This window comes from Equus przewalskii, chromosome 19, assembly GCF_037783145.1.
Source record: "Equus przewalskii isolate Varuska chromosome 19, EquPr2, whole genome shotgun sequence".
NCBI lineage: Eukaryota > Metazoa > Chordata > Mammalia > Perissodactyla > Equidae > Equus > Equus przewalskii.
In genome coordinates this window covers 6251734-6266160 of record NC_091849.1, presented here as the reverse complement: position 1 = coordinate 6266160, position 14427 = coordinate 6251734, and the positions used below count along the sequence as shown (strand labels likewise).

General features: G+C 43.2%; 1 protein-coding gene across 50 annotated transcripts in view; it reads right to left on the bottom strand.

Moving 5' to 3' along the window:
• FARS2 (phenylalanyl-tRNA synthetase 2, mitochondrial) overlaps window positions 1–14427 on the bottom strand; it is a 466357-nt gene that overhangs the window by 121272 nt on the left and 330658 nt on the right. Inside the window, exon 9 of one of the 50 annotated variants that reach the window (XR_011529892.1) lies at window positions 11292–11581. The exons of the other annotated variants lie outside the window; for them this stretch is intronic. The gene's annotated coding sequence lies outside the window, so the exon portion shown is untranslated. The remainder of the gene's footprint in view (window positions 1–11291; window positions 11582–14427) is intronic. 50 annotated transcript variants of the gene reach the window in all.

Genomic DNA, 14427 nt, shown 5'->3' with positions numbered 1-14427 from the left:
TTGCACTGGGTACCTAGTGAGTCCTTTCAATGAGGAAACACATGTTCTTCAGTTCTGAGAAAGTTTCCTTCACTATTTCTTGAAGTTCCTTCCCTACCTTTCCTCTGTCCTCTCTTTCTGGAACTTTTCTTATTTGGATGTTGGACTTGCTGCACTGTGCTCTATAACTTTCTTATGTTTTCCTTTTTCTTATGTTTTCCTTTTTCTTATGTTTTCCTTTTTCTTATGTTTTCCTAAAATTTCCTTTTTCCTTTTTAGGAGAACTCAACTTTATTTTTCAACTCTTCCACTGACTTTTATATCATATTTCTAATTTCAAGAGCTCCTTTTTGTTCACTGAATATTCCATTTTTTAATGAATTGTTTCTTTGTTTTTGTTACTAAATGCATTATCATCTCTTACTTCCCTGAGGATGTTAAGGTAAGTTCTTTTTTTTTTTTGAGGAAGATTAGCCTTGAGCTAACATCTGCTGCCAATCCTCCTCTTTTTGCTGAGGAAGACTGACCCTGAGCTAACATCCATGCCCATCTTCCTCTATTTTATGTGGGACACCTGCCACAGCATGGCTTGACAAGCAGTGTATAGGTCTGCACCCCGGATCTGAACTGGTGAACCCCAGGCCGCCAAAGCAGAATGTGCAAACTTAACGGCTGTGCCACCAGCCCGGCCCCGTGGGTAAGTTCATTTTTTCATGTTTTCTTCCCCCTCCACAGTGTATGGTTCCTTCAGGCTGCATTTATTGATTGTCTTTTTGCTTTGGTCCTACTTTGCAAATGCCTGGTACTTGTTGGATGTGGGTTCATACTTCAGAGTGAGCTGTTGGAGTCCTAAGTGTTTGTACATGCACAACACGCATACATGTGGAAGGCTAGGGCTTACTGAAAGCGGGGTTCACTGGAGAGTAATCTGTATGCTCCATTTCTTGGGGAACCCCTGAGGTCAGTAATGTTAAGCTGTTTTCTCAGAGGCTGGTAAGATCCCCAGAGTGGTTATTCCAGTCTCCTGCTGGGCAAGGGTGGGGGTGATAAACCTAGTGGCCAGTGTCCAGGGAGGTAAGTCGGGGAAGACATGGGGCCTCAAGATCCAGCTAGGAAACTTTCACTTCATCCCCCAAACCAGAGATCCTCTGCTTTGTTCTCTCCAGAGATAAATCTTCAGACTTCTACCAAGATGAAGGCTTGCCAGTTATTGGGCTGTAGCAGTATATGCCACATAGCATTGGGAGAAAAAATCTGGGGTTCTGCTTCTCAGGCACTCTTTCAACTGACAGTTCTATTTCAGCTCTGTCTTTAGCCCCACTCTAGCGGAAACTGGTACTACTAATTCCTGAATCTCTGGGAGATATTGTAGTTTAAGTTGGGTTGCTTCTTGACTTTCTCCACTGCCAACTTGGATTTCAGCTCTTTTGGGTCTGTTTAAAGTAGCTACTACTTCTCCAACTGCTTCTCAGCTTCTGAAATTATGTAGCTGATGTCTCCTCTCTTATTCACTTAGTCTGTGATTAATGTATGCCTCAAAAAAAGAGAAAACATTACTGTTATGGTAATAGCATCTTGAGAGGCGACTGGGGTTAATGCTTGTGTTCAGTCTGCCACCTTTAATCAAAAGTCTATTAACTTCACTTCTTAGGTAAGGTAACTGAGGTACCAGAAGAGGGTAAGTAATTTGTTGAAGCTCATAAAACCAGTAAGAAACAAAATCAGAACCTGAACTCAGGTCTGCTTGATTCTAAAGCCCATGAGAACACATTACTTCTCTCCAGGGGAGTAGAGGGCCTCTTTCAACAGGAGCCATCCATTAGAGAGACATGTCCCACTTTGAGATCAGTACCAGGATAAATATCATTAGACCCTGAAGACTCAGATGATGCCTCTCAGCCTGCTGCTATCACACTCCAATCTACACCTTGTCCTGCATGCCCCCTACTTTTGCTCCATGAATCTTACCAAAAGCCTAGGCTCAGCCCTCTGACCTTAGTTTGAAAGAGTTCCTAACAGAGAAGGAAATGGCTCCAACAGTGGGCCCCTTGCCCAACAATATGAATGCCAACTCTTACCTTTTCCAGTGATAATACTTCTGGGAAATCAAAGAAACCCCTCCTGAGAAAAAAATGTCTGGGATCTTTTTACCAAAAAGGCAATGAAAAGGATACTTTTAGGTCTCACTCACCAATAATCATTGCTTTCATCTCATGATCAACTCTAGACCCCATATAACAAACTCGTCCTGTGGATCCCTGTCAGGATCAATCCATTCTGTTTAGCTAGTGGATAAGAGCACAGACCCTAGAATCTGGGGTTCAAATCCCAGCTTTGTCACTTACTACTTGTGTGGACTTCACAAGTTATATAAGTTCTCTAAGCCTTGATTTTCTCATCTATAAAATGGTAATAATCATAGTATTCACTTTATAGAATTGCTATCAGTTTAAATGAGATATTGTATGTTAAGCATTAAGCATAATACCTACCAGTGCACAGTTCATAAATGCTAGCTGATATTTTAATTTTCTTCTTATTATCACATTCAAGAAATGTTTATGCACAAGGAAAAAATTTGTAACTGTGTATGGTGACAGATGTTAACTAGACTTACTGTGGTGATCATTTTGCAATATATATAAATACCAAATCATTGTGTTGTACACTTGAAATGAATATAATGTTATATGTCAATTACCCCAACAAAATAATGTTTATGTTACAAATTCACTGAGATTTATTAAAATATCTACTATAATCAGAGAGTTGTGTCATACTTTGTGGAGGATACAAAAATGAACAAAAATCAGCTCTGTCTTTCAACGGTTTGTGGTCTCATGCAAGGTGAACATCACAGGCATTCTGTTTGGTGTTACTGGGCATGGGGCCCCAGCGATCAGCCCCACAGCCCCTGGCCCTGCAATCAGCCTGGGGGGGGTCACTAAAAGCTGGCCTCAGTGTTCCTAGGGTTGCTCCCAACCACTCAAATCTTCCAAACAATGTATACTGGCAGCAGAAACTTTGGTTACGTAAAAGTTTCAAAACTGAAATGATGCCAGCTACTTGAAGGATACGGGAGATAAATGATCTATTTATATTTTTATGGAGAAGACATAACTGAAAAGAACACAGCACCCAAAGAAATGTTCCCTAAAATATACATACAGCATGGATGAGAGATATATGCACAGAACAAACAGATGCTAACTATATACCTATTCACACCAGCCTTAACTCTGCAAGACTCCTTAATTCAAGGAGATTTACTAACCACCATTGTAATTACAGAAATTAACCCTCTGACAAATCGGGGCATGGTGTACTTCTGTGATTTTTTTAAGACATTTTCTAATAAGATTGTTGAAACAGAATAATGAGGAGCTCTTAAATCCCAGCCTTGACGATTAACCCATAGACATTATAAATATATAGGACAATGTTGTTTTATAGCATTTATTCATTCAACAACGATTAACTGAGTACCTACTAGGTGCAGGAATTGTCTGGGCCCTGGAGATACGGCACGAACCATACAGACAAAGTTCTTGTCTCCATGGGCTGTGTTTGCTGGTAGACACTAAACATGCTAATAAATAATATATTTATAGAACTAAAAAATGCTGTAAAGAAAATAAAAAAGGGAAGTGAATGATATACTTCAAATAAGGAGAGTTGGGTAAAAGAAAAATCTAGCCTTTAAGATTTGAATTCTTTGAAGGGTAAAGAGAGAGAGACAGAAAAAAAAGAAGGCAAAGATTAAAAAAGCAAGCATCTGAAAGGAGGTTAAGGAGTCCTGGTGCTCATGAAATAGGAACCAAGGAAGGACACTCACCGAGAGATCCTGGGTCCAAAGACCCTCAATTCTGCCTTCTTCCCTTCACCCAACTCTGAATGGGTCCCTATCCACAGGGAGAGGGGGGCAACCTCTGCTCCCACTCCAGGCGCACAGGGCCCTGACATGCAGCACCCACTCTGGGAGAGGAATGAGCTGCTCTAGGAGGGCTTCACGGGGCTGGGGGCTAGAAGCTGAGACTGGCGCACAGGCAGCATGGAGATCTGAGTGGACGTACCTCATATGCTTGCCAGAAAGTGAGAGCAGGGACTGAGGGCATCACTTAGGAAGCCAGTCCTATTTCTGAAGTTTGAATGAAGCACTGACATTAGTGAGTTGGCAAAAGAGGCTGGCTGCTAAGAGATGTCAGGTTGGTATTTAACTTGGTGAATTTACCCAGGTTCAAGATACATGACTTTACTGAAGGGAATTTCTCTGAAATTAACCTATGTCTCTCAGACTACTTATAAACCAAACAGTAGTATATTTGTTTACAATGAGAAATATAACTGTGGTTGAGACCAGAAGGCAGTGTGCCTGGCACTTTATATATATTAATTCATTTAATTCTCACAACAATCAGGATGTAGTAGGAACTATTATTACCTCCATTTCACAGATCAGGAAACTGAGGTAAAGAGAGATTAAAATAACACGAAACGAGCGCAGAGCTGTAATTCAAACCCACGCAGTCTTGCTCCAGATTTCATGGTCTTAACCATTAGGTTACAAGCGAAGTGCAGGAGTTATAAAAAGGAGGAGAATCTAGAAGGTTGTTTGGGTCACTGGACTTGTGACTGATTATCCTGCAGAAGTTTAAAGCACATGTTTGTATTTTACCTGCATTTAATTCTAGTCTTTATCATCTGACCCTTCCACAGGAGACATCGTGCTTTATTTTGAACCTGTTTTTGTTCTACTGAATTCAAGGTATGGAGCTTGATGTTTAAGGCACAATAAGCTCCTCTAACTTTCTGAATGAAGAAAGCAGTGATTTGGGTGAGTTTGACAGAATAAGTTATAAATTTTCCAAGATGATATAGAAATCAGAGATGATTAATTCATCACCAAAACTTTTTAGATAACTCTAGTCAACATTTATTCAGGTCCAGGCTGGTAAATGTGTGCATGCTCCATCTTTACTAGCTTATAATGTTCATTCTGTTTTATTTTGAGGACATGGCTGATTTGTAAAATTCCAGTTTTAATTCCAAGTATTCCTTCTCATCTTCTGGGCCTACTTTTTGAATCAAGGCAGTTAACAAATACATTTTGATATCTGCTAAGTGCCAAATACTATGCTAAGGGTACAAAGATGAATAAGACATTGATCCCTACCAGAAAGGAAGGGAAAGAGGAGGCAGGAAAAGGCAGGTAGACCCAAAGTCACCCTCCCTTGCTTGGAATGGGATGAAAGTGCAGAACTTCCCTGGTAAAAGAGTAGCTAGTAATAGAGAACAACTGTACTCTTACTAACTATGGGTGAGGAACACAGTAAACAAAACTAAACCAAAAATACATCTGGGTCATTGTTTTCATTCTCCTGTTCATAAATCTCACACTCATGCTAACAACAAGCAAAGGAGCAATGGAGGTTTCATCTCCCCTCCCTAGGTATTCTCTGATGAAAATGTGTATCATGAGCTAGGAAAATTGTAATAGTTTTAGTAAACAGATTGATAATCCAAACCCTATTAGGCATGCTTTTTAAACCCTTTCTCTTTTCTAGAGCAGAGGAGCCACAGATGGGAATCCAAGGCTGTGAGCCGCAGAACACCAATGGGCCATGCTGGATGGACGAGGAGACCAGATGATTCCGCTCCCTCATTTCATAGGTAGCATTTGATTCTTAACTCATTTCTCCGAGTTAAGTGATTTGTCCAAGGTCACACAGCTAGTCAGTGGCAGAGCCATTACAGCCTAGAAATGTTCTTCCCTAATCTAATTTTCAACTCAATACTAAAGCCTTGATATTAAGGGCAGCATTAGACATACTCTGAAAACAGTGAGAGGCCATGGGAATAAGAATGATATTAAAAAGTCATAATCAAGGGCAAAAAGTAACCCCTAAGAAAATCTTCCCATTCTCATCTTGAGTCTCCTTGCTGCTCCCTCTCTGTCCTCAGTTCTGGCTTTTTCTTCTACTCATAAACTCATCATCATCTCAATCTGCCCAATTGTGAAAGACTTACATTTAAAAAATACCAATTGGATCCTGAAAACAGGATGGCTTCCTTGTATCACCCTATTACCATACATCCATTAAACCGTGAGTAAAAAACAGGTAAAAATGCCTCACTCTTTGAATGAAGTGTGAGACAACTAATCGCCACAAGGCACTAAAAATGGTAGAGCTGAAAAGGTTCTTTGTTGAAATGCATGGTTTATTTATCCTACAGCTTAAGGAAACATGCAAGGCTTGTGCAATTAATTTTAATATCTCACACGTGCCAATTTTTGGAAGCATCAGGCCAATTTAATGCAGCTGACTGTGCCAGACAACACAGTTGCCAAGACAAAGGCAAATTCAACTGGACCAAACCCCCCCAGTTCTCAGGTTAGGCCCCCTCCTTCTACCTGAAAGCATCCACACACAGCAGCTTGGTTTTTGGTGCATTTCACACACATGGAGGACATTTCAGAGGATAGTCAAGGAGGAAAATGACTACATGGCACTGAACAAAAGGACTGTCTGCTCTTCTGCTTTGATTTTCATCCTTTGTAAATGAATCTGTAAAGCCAGGGCCTGAGTGTGGGGACAGAGGGAGGAGCCTGGCGCTCCTCTTCCCTAGTCCCTTAGGCTTTGTTAATCTCCTTACACTCTCTTCCAAGGTAATATTCAAATCAGCCACACAACTCAATTTACTTTGCTTGTGACTCTAATTGAATAAATCTAAAATAACAACAGACGCCCTGGCCCAGAGCCTTGCCCAAATTCCTCCCTAGATACTGAAAGCGCATTCTGGCTGTTTTAATTCTGCCTACAAGCAGGTAAAGGCACTCTGGTCCAGTCCCTAATTTTACATTAGAGGCAGAATGACTGTCATTTGCTGTTTCAGAGATTGCTAAGGTTTACTGATGGGTGAATGGTTTACAGGATAATCTAGGAAGAATTCAAACATCCTTGAAGGTTAGGAGGCTATCTTATCCAAGTCAGTTAGTCAGGTTTTTTTTTATCTTGAGGAAGATTAGCCCTGAGCTAACTACTGCCAATCCTCCTCTTTTTGCTGAGGAAGACTGGCCGTGAGCTAACATCTATGCCCATCTTCCTCCACTTTATACGTGGGACGCCTACCACAGCATGGCTTTTGCCAAGCGGTGCCATGTCCGAACCGGTGAACCCCGGGCCCCCGAGAAGCGGAACATGCGAACTTAACCACTGCGCCACTAGGCCAGCCCCAGTTAGTCAGTTTTTAATGCAAAGATGTTCAGTAAGGTACTATTCTGTGCCTAAATATCACTTCTTCAAAATCATAAGATCTGAGTCCACTATGGGAGTTTGTTGAGTCTATTTTCTAAGTGACATTAAGGTGAGTCCTCAGTGACCCTGTTTGTAGCTATTCCCATTTGTAAACACATTCAGAGAATGACTACCATAATAAACCCTCTCATTCTAGCTTCTCTCAATCCTTTTGCAGAGCGTAAGAATTTTTAAAATGATGTTATTGCCCACTGGGAGTAGAAATACAGGTTGAAGTCTTAGGAACATCATAAGATAAGCAAGCCACTGAGTTTAAAACTGGTGGATCAGACCTTGCAGTTTCCAAGCTTTTCTTTGGGAAGAGCATCACCTAATAACAATGCTTTCAAGGGAATCACGTGGCTAGGCATGCTGAGTGGCTTTTTAACATCACACGCATAGATATGCTGACATTCTTTCAGCTATTTGAAGATAAGGGTTGAAAGAAACCAATACACATGATTGGCACCTCTCAAGGAAAGGAAGGAGCAGCGCGGGGTGGCTGTGCTGTGGCTAACTGGTGATGGTGTTGTGGAGAGATCCTGTGTCTTAGTGACAAATGAGGGTAACCTTCTCTATCTGAGCGTTCCCCACAGGAGGACAGTCACCATGATGAACACATCTGCTTCTCAGTGTGCAGGTGTTTTCATCATACGTTCATTGTATATTATTTTTTTTTTTCCCAAGGAAGATTCGCCCTGAGCTAACACCTGCATCAGTCTTCCTCTATTTTGTATGTGGGTCACCGCCTCATCATGGCCACCGACAAGTGGTGTAGGTCTGCACCAAAGCAGAGTGTACTGAACTTAACCACTAGGCCATGGGGCCAGCGCCCATGGTATATTCTTAAGAGACTGGAAACTCTCATGGGTACAGTAAATGCCCCAGGAAGCACTTCGGGCCAAGGACTTCTTTCCTCAACAGAGACCAAGTGGTCTTCACCTTCCCAATAATCTTGCCATGCACTTGACCCTAGCCTCCTTCACTAGTAGAAATATTTCAAGTCTTTTTATTCCCTTGCAGGCCCCTGTGTCTCACCTTGGACTAATAAAGCCCAGGTCCAACTACTGCTCAGGCTGGAGACGGCACCAAGCAGTTCAGGGTGAAGATTGGCTCCCAACCACGGGACACCTGGTGGGAAGGTGTAGCTTTGCTAGCCCAAATCCCTCTCTGCCACCAGAACACCTGTGAACTCAAGCTCACGCTCTAATAAAAGCCAGCTGGTCGCCTTATTTTTGACTATAAGGGCAACATGTGCTAAGTTACCTTAACATCCTGCCGCTATCATCAGTGCTGCCCAAAATAGCAGGGAAATGTTCACCAAGTGAATAAACAAATGTTGACATCACTACCTGGAGCAAACCTCCATACCTATTAAATATCCCACAGCCCGTGATCTCAGCTATTTGAGATTTTTTCCTTTTTATATTTGTTTTATGCCCCTCCGATCTCACATCTTGTTTCTAATCACAGCTCAGAGTGAAACACATGTAAGGTAATTACTCCTCGGTGCTCCGTGGTAGCGATCATTGATTAGAAATCATTTTCAGAGGGAACACTGTAACAAGGAGTTTTGATCAAAGCTGGATTATTATTTTAGTTCTTTGTCTCACCCATGTACATTTGCTCCCTCCTCCTGGAAGAAAATTTGTGTGTGTGTGAACATAGATCATAAGGGAGTTGCGTTTTTCTTAGAGTGGAGGCATTTATTTCCTTAATTAGTCTAAAATAAATATTTCTATAAAAAACTACTAATTAAGATTTTTCCTGAAGCTCATTTTTTCAGCCCTTAACGTCATTTCCTTCAATTCCATCTTTCTGGGATGAGGCCATGTTCAGGTCAAGATGCTGTGTGCTGCAGGGCCAGACCCAAAAGAGCCAGAGTGAATACGCTCGCTCATCACAGCTGCAGGCGCTGGAGCAGCATGAGGACAGGGAGGGGTCTCTGAAGACATCAGCTGGGCTGTGGAGGCTTTGATGCACCCAGTGAATTTATTCACAGGTCCCGTCTTTCTGTGCCTGCCCTGCCAGCAGCCTGGACCTTTAAATGATGCACAGCCACAGAGCACAATGTATCTCAAATTTGTCCTTCTTTTAAGTTGTTTACAGCTGTGCAGATTACTCTCTTATCTAATCCTGGAGAGCAAGTATCCAACGTCTGCAATAGAAGCTGGAGTGAGATGCACAGGAGGAAGTTCTTTTTTTTTTTGCCATTTAAGAAATCCTCTTCCATGCTTTTTCCTGAGGTGCTGGGTTAGAGTTCACATGCAGGGGCAAAGACAGGATATGCTATACCATCAGCTCTCAATTACTGCTTTAGATGGAGAAAAAAATAATTTAAGATAGTCTAAAAGGTTTTAAAGCTAACAATATATTTTTTCAGAGTAACAGTTTTATCTTGGAGTAAACCATCATCAGTCCTTACTCCAAACAATCCGAAAGCTTAAACAGTGGACAAGTGACTGAAAACAAAGGCCTATGAGGGATTTACAATGTTCAGAAGAGCATTCTCCATGGATTGTCCTGGTCAGTGAGCTCAAGCTTAAGCCTTTACTGTTTTACATTTATAGTTTTCTATAGTAATAAACTTGTCCCCCCAAAATGATAAGCTACAAGCGTCTAAAATGTGTATTATATATGTGTATACATAGATATTATGTGTTAGAATCCTTGCAGACATCCACATTTAAACACATATGTATATACGTATGTGGGATTAGCATAAGCCTATGGCTAAGAGGACTTCATTCATCCAGTGAATATTTACTAATTGTCCAATCATTATGGTAAGCACCAAGGAGAATAGATCAATAATACAAAATTCCTACCCTTGAGTTTATAGTCTAGTGGGAGGGACATTAAATCAGTAAGTGCAATAAAATGTTAGTGGCTTTTTGATGGACATACACTTAGGTACTGCGAACACCAGGTGAACAACTCTCCTAGGAGGACAGAGGTAGCATGAACGGTTCCCAGGAAAGCAGTCCTCGACCTGCAGCATGACGGTGCTTCCCTGGCGGCCTCCATGTCTGAATTCTTGGATACCTGGTAACCCATGCTTGGGATGCGTGGTAACTCACAGATGACCATTGTGGATGAGCAGCATCTTCTGTATTAGCTCCCTGGGTTAACACTAATCCTGAGTTTCATTACCTGCACTTGGCAGTAAGGGAATACAGTGTGGGAGTGTGCTGTCCTTAAAACTGTTGACATGCAAAATACAATGGACAGTTCAGTGTACCGTGATGCCCGCTGAACAGAATCAGTGGTGCGCCTTACCTCTCTGTGATGCTGTCATATCACACCACAGTGAGTAAGAAGAGCACCAAGGGAAATGAATGGCGTTTTGAAAATAAAGACAATCTTCTGAAACAGCTGTTTACTCCCAAAGGAAGAGAAGTTGGCCTGTCTCTGGCCTGCACTGGGAACAGGGCAGTGGGGGCTTTGTCACAAAACCTCTGCTGTTGGAAACCTCTGTATGAAACCTCTGCTGTCAGTTAGCTACGTGAGCAAGCAAGGCCAAGTCTATTACCCTGCCTGGAAAAACAAAATACAGGAGCTTGAACTAGGGGAGATGGCCCACTCCCAGCATTAATTTGTTTGTTCTGCATGATATAAAGCAAAGTCAGAGTTACTGTGTCTCCTTCAAGTCCAGCCATGACTACTTAATAGCTGTTTGACCATAGGCCAGCAAATTAGACTCTCTGAGCCTCAGTCCTCCTACTGTACCAGTACATAACAGAGTACCTCATAAAAAACAGGTACTCAATAGCATGTGCATCTGCACACACACACACACAACTCCCTAAGAAAAGTGCCCACACAGGATTACAGGAGAAAGAGACTTGAAAGACACACTCACAAAAAGTTAAACATTATCTCGGGAATACAACCTTTAAAAACTTAGTCCAACAGTGAAGCAAATATTAGCAAAGTGGAGCATGACTAAGAAAAAAAAAAAAGAATTATTCAGAAACCCACCAGACGAGTTAAGAGTAGATTCAAGAGACAACTTACCTTAGGGGAAGTATGTGACCCTTGGTCACTAAAGCTCTGAAGCAAGGGGAAGAAAGCAGATGATCCTTCAAAGATCTCCATGTTCTAGCCAGATGCTCAGGACCTGAAGCAGCAGACAGGCAGCGGAGACACCCCAACGTAGGGCCACTGACCACATCTCTAATGGACACAGACTGGTTCTGAGGGAGGACCTTGCCGGTCAGTCAGTGAAACGCTCCAAGAACAATATATACCTTTTCAAGGCCCTATACCCCAAGAGCCCTCACTGGCACTTGTTCTCACTGACTCACCTGCAAATAAAGAACCAAATGTTGACTAGAGAAGAGAGGAAGAGAGGTGGGATTCCCCAATTTACAAGAAAATGTGGCCCTTCCCAGGCACCACAGAGTTTTTCACAGGGCATTTATGCAAATGGCCTGATGCACTGGGAACCAAGTGCATCAGAAAGAAGAATTTACTTCTCATTTTTGAAAATCCCCAAAGATATTCTGAACACGTCAGACACAATTCCCAGCACAAATCTTCAAGAATTCTTGAAGTGCAGGGTATAAACATAACATTTCATATGCAAATTTCAAATACTCATTGAGACCAACATGGCTTCTGGTTAAATGACAACTTCTATGACAGGACATGAAACACCCAGGTACAGTAACAGGCACTGGGAAGACAAAGGCAGCCAGACAGAAGGCTGAAGAACACATGTTAAAATAAAAAATTCAATCATCTTGTTTTAAAATATTTGGATGCACTTTTAAGAGCTTCCTCTCATTTTAGACTTACAATGCTGCTTTCAAGGTAGGGATGTTATACCAATTTTTTAGATGATGAACCAGTGGCCCAGAGAGGCTAAGTGACTTGTCCAAATGAGGGAGTGCCCGGGTTAGAATGCAGGTCTCTTTCTACGACATCAATCAATTTAATTGCACATGCATCTGAGAGAAATCTCTTAAGAAGTAGCTTTTATCTTGGGGTGGACAGCCTAGCCAAGCTGCCTGACAGTTCTGAGTGCTGCTACGGGAGGCCTTGGAGTGCCTGTCACCCTCACTGCCCCTGTATAAGTCTCGGTGCTTGGGTTATATGATCCTATCAGCAGGCCTCCGATGACGGGACCAAGGATGGGTGCTGGCCATGCAGCAGCGAGTGGCCTGAGCTCTGCCCAGCAGGGAGCCCCCTCTTGCTGGTGACTCCATGGACCAATAAGATCCTCCCTCCTGAGGGGGCTGGACATGCCACAAACAGAAAAAGAGTCATTGGAACAAATGAAACAGACACCATCAGGTGCCCAGGCACTATCATGGTCAAGCCTGCGCAGAGGGCACATAACGGAGGCACAGGACAAGCTTCCTGGGTGCTAGCAAGGCACAGATCCTGAGAGGCCAGTTCTCAGCGAGGCCTGCTCTGAGAAGACTGGGGGGTTTTACGTCTCCCCTCCCAGCTCGTACATCTAAGCCTCTAGTCCCTGAAGTAGCTCTTTTCATTGTAACCCAAAAGAGCAAAGCGTATGATTACTTTAAAGTCCTGTATCAGAATATAGAATCTGAGAATGACTAAATGGCACCATCTCCCTCTATTTGGTACAGCGTCCACAGGCAGAAGTCACCATTCTGAAAGGGTGCTCCTTGCTTTCCCTGCCCACCTCAGATATCAGACTGGGCCTGAAATTGAGAGCTAGCCATAAAAATTGCTAGGGGGAGCTGCTGTGGTCTGAAATTTTCCTCTCAAATTCTTAAGCTGAAGTCCTAACCCCTAGTATCTCAGAATGTGGCTGCATTTGGAGACAGGATCTTTACAGAGGTAATTAAATAGAGAAGTCATATGGGTGGCCCCTAACGCAATACGTCTGGTGTCCTTATAAAAGAAGGAGCTTGGGATATAACACGTACAGAGGAAAGACCACGTGAAGACACTGGGAGAAGACGGCCATTTGCAAGCTAAGGAGAAAGGCCTCAGAAGAAACTAAGCCTGCCGATACCTTGATCTCCGAATTCCAGCCTTCAGACCTGTGAGATGATAAAACCCCAGTGTTTGGGCCACCCAGTCTGTGGTATTTTTTTATGTCAGTCTTGGCAAACTAACACAGAAATCTTCAAGTCGGTTCTCTATGAAGACACCAAAGAGGCTCTCAAATGACTAAAGCCATGAGCTGGGAGCAGCATAGTGATTTGGGAGGGACCTATCCTGGGTGCAGACCGCTCTGCGGCAGAGAGGCCACGTCCCCTTGGGCAAGATGCTGTACCTCCGCTGCCTGGTGTCCAGAAGGGAGCCTGTGACACTGCACATCTCGGGGAGGGTGGTGAAGGCGTAACGAGGTCAGGTGAGTACAGACTCAGCGCTGTGCTCGAGCCAGTGAACACTGCCCTCAAGAAAGGTCTACTTTTATTCTTTCACAGTTAATCAGACAGTGCCGGGTACCACTAACCAGATGTGACACAGCAAGGACGGGGTATTGATAGCTAAGTCCTCCTCACCAAGAATGGCTGGACAGCCTTAGCCTGACCTGGCAATCAGGTACTCCTCATTCTGCTCTGGATCCTCTTCTTTGTCCTCCCTGTGAGTTTGCCACATCCTTGTAAGTATCTGGTGCCATGGTGTGCTGGGACAAATGGCTGTGTCATCTATTAGTCTCTCTGTGCACTTGTCTGAAGCTCCCTTTAACTGAGGGTGTTTATGGGAAGTTTTGATAAAGAGGCTTTGCTTCTCATCAGTACATTCTAGGGAACCCTGCTCCCGTCTGACGCCTGGAGCAGCTTTTGGTTTGTGAGTCAACCCCTGCTCACCAGCGAGCTCCGTCTGATACGTGAGCTGGTCGTGTCGGTGCAGTGGGTCAGGAAGACTAACTTGCTGACTGAGGCAGTCAGGCTAATAAAGAAAGTTCTTAAGTGTCAAAAAAATTACTTGGGCTAACAAAGAAGCTCTCAGGGGACAGAAACAGGACCCCATTGTACTTCCAAGCTGCCTCTGCTGGACTCCTGGGGGCAAGTAACGGAAATCTACTCCTGCTGGCTTGACGGGGAAAGGGACCTTGTTCTAGGTGCCAGGGGGCCAGGGAGAGGCATGCCTTCCAGCCCAGGAAAGCACAGGAATAGGGACTTGACTGCCCTCTGGACTCCATCGTGGTTTCCCACCTCTACTT